Source organism: Saimiri boliviensis, chromosome 19 (genome assembly GCF_048565385.1).
Source record: "Saimiri boliviensis isolate mSaiBol1 chromosome 19, mSaiBol1.pri, whole genome shotgun sequence".
Taxonomy (NCBI): Eukaryota; Metazoa; Chordata; class Mammalia; order Primates; family Cebidae; genus Saimiri; species Saimiri boliviensis.
Genome location: NC_133467.1, coordinates 45,766,030 through 45,768,038, shown reverse-complemented (window position 1 = coordinate 45,768,038; position 2,009 = coordinate 45,766,030). Strand labels below are relative to the sequence as shown.

The 2,009-nt window shown below is 45.5% G+C and overlaps 1 non-coding gene across 1 annotated transcript; it reads right to left on the bottom strand.

Annotated features, from left to right (window-relative positions):
- Nucleotides 1-303: 303 nt before the first annotated feature.
- LOC141582344 (U6 spliceosomal RNA) lies at nt 304-410 on the bottom strand. Its single transcript, XR_012515211.1, has one exon. It is a non-coding gene; the product is annotated as a U6 spliceosomal RNA (small nuclear RNA).
- Between the last annotated feature and the right edge of the window lie 1,599 nt (nt 411-2,009).

Sequence of the window (2,009 nt, the reverse complement as noted above, 5' to 3'; positions counted from 1 at the left end):
ATTGCCACCAGGACCTCTGTTCTGTTCCACTGGTCTATTTCTCTGTTTTAGTACCAGTACCATGCTGTTTTGATTACTGTAGCTTTGTATTATAGTTTGAAATCGGGTAGCATGATGCCTCTGGCTTTGTTCTTTTTGCTTAGCATTGTCTTGGCTATGCACACTCTCTTTTGATTCCATATGAAGTTTAAGGTGGGTTTTTCCAGTTCTGTGAATAAGATCATTGGTAGCTTGAGGGGGACAGCATTGAATCTATAAATTACTTTGGGTAGTATGGATATTTTCAAGATATTGATTCTTTCTACAAATATGGAATGCTTCATGAATTTTTAGGTCCTCCTTGAGCAGTGGCCATGCTAATCTTCTCTGAATCATTCCAATTTTAATATATGTGCTGCCAAAGTGAGCACCAGTAATGTTGTTTATACTGGATATATTGCCTGTTAGCTCCTGCGATGTTTTACAATGATTTTTGGCCTCCTTGCATTGGATGATGACATACTTCTTTCACTCAGTGAACTTTGTTTCTACCCACATTCTGAATTCTACTTGTATCATTGCATACATGTCAGCCTCTGGCCAGTTCTGAAAACTTGAACAGGCTGAACAGTTGATGTAATCATCTGGAGGAAAGAAGGCATGCTGACTTCTTGAGTTTCAGTGTTCTTGCACAGATTCTTCCTCATCTTTATGAGCTTATTCACCTTCAACCTTTGAGGTTGCTGACCTTTGCACAGGATATTTTTCTTTTATCATATTTGATGACCTTGAGGGTTTGATTGTGGTTTAAGGTAGAATCAGGCAGCTGCCTTTGGTTTTGGAGGATTTTGGGGGGCAAAATTCATCTCTCAATTCCTGGGTTGTGTGCTTTAACTCTGGGAAACTTATATTGGGTCTCAACTTTGTTCTCTGGCTCCTCAAAGTTTGGAGTCTACTGTACTGAAGGCAGCAAAGTGTGGCAGCTGTGGCAGAGTGTTAGCAGATGGAAAACTGCCTGCTTCCCTGTTGGCATTTGCCCAGTGGTGGAAGTCATGGAGGCAAGACAGCTTGGTGGCGGCCAGAAGACCCCTGCTGTGTGTGCTGTTGCACTGGTGGTAGTGTTGGTTCAGGTTAGGGTGCTGGCCTGTGCATGTCTGGGTGCCATCTCTGTGACCCCCTAAGCAGCAACGACCACTCAACGTATATTACCATTCCCTTTTTGTGCACAGAATTAGCACAAGGAGAAGGTGTTGGCAGAGGTTGTGATTATGTTCTTCTGCCTGCCATGGCTCTTTCTTCAATGGGAGTTGGTGTGGGTTGAAGTGTGTGCTACATTCCCATGTGCTGGTAGGGCAAGTGCAGCAAAATCCCCTCATGTAAACACACACCAGCAAAGTGATGTAGGACGTTTGTGTATAAAGAGCTTCAGTATGGAGAAGCAATGTAGAGACGGGTGCGTGCCTGAAGGGTCCACTTTGCTGCATCTCTTCACTGCTCAGGCATGGTCCACTGGCACAGAAACAAAGGTGTGGGCAGCTGAGAGTGCCCTGTAGGCAGGCGTGGCCAGGCTGGGGCCCCGGGAGAGGCAAGCAGACTAAGTAGTGCTGAGGTCAGACCAGCTTCATCTCATGTGCAAGAATGCCCAGTAGATATCACGCCTCAGATAACTCTCTGAAAAGTGAGGCCCCAGCACAGCACAGCTACTCTACAAAAACGTGGCCAGACTTCTTTTTTGAGCAAGTTTCCTTTTATTAATAGGGTAAATCACATACCTGATCTCTGCTGGGCAATCTTCACATGAGATATGGCTGATCAGACCTCCACACTCCTAAAGTGCTGGGATAAAGTGTCTCATAAGACCAAGTAGAGCCTAGAGAGATATCTGTTCCTGCCCTCTGGGCTTCACATCAGCTGGCTTCCTGCTCCATCACTTTGCTTGTCTCCTGGGGGCTCTACCGCAGAGAGATGTGAGTTAGCTATCACTTAGTGTAATCATCACAGGATAGAGGGTCTGTTCTATCGGCCCAAGC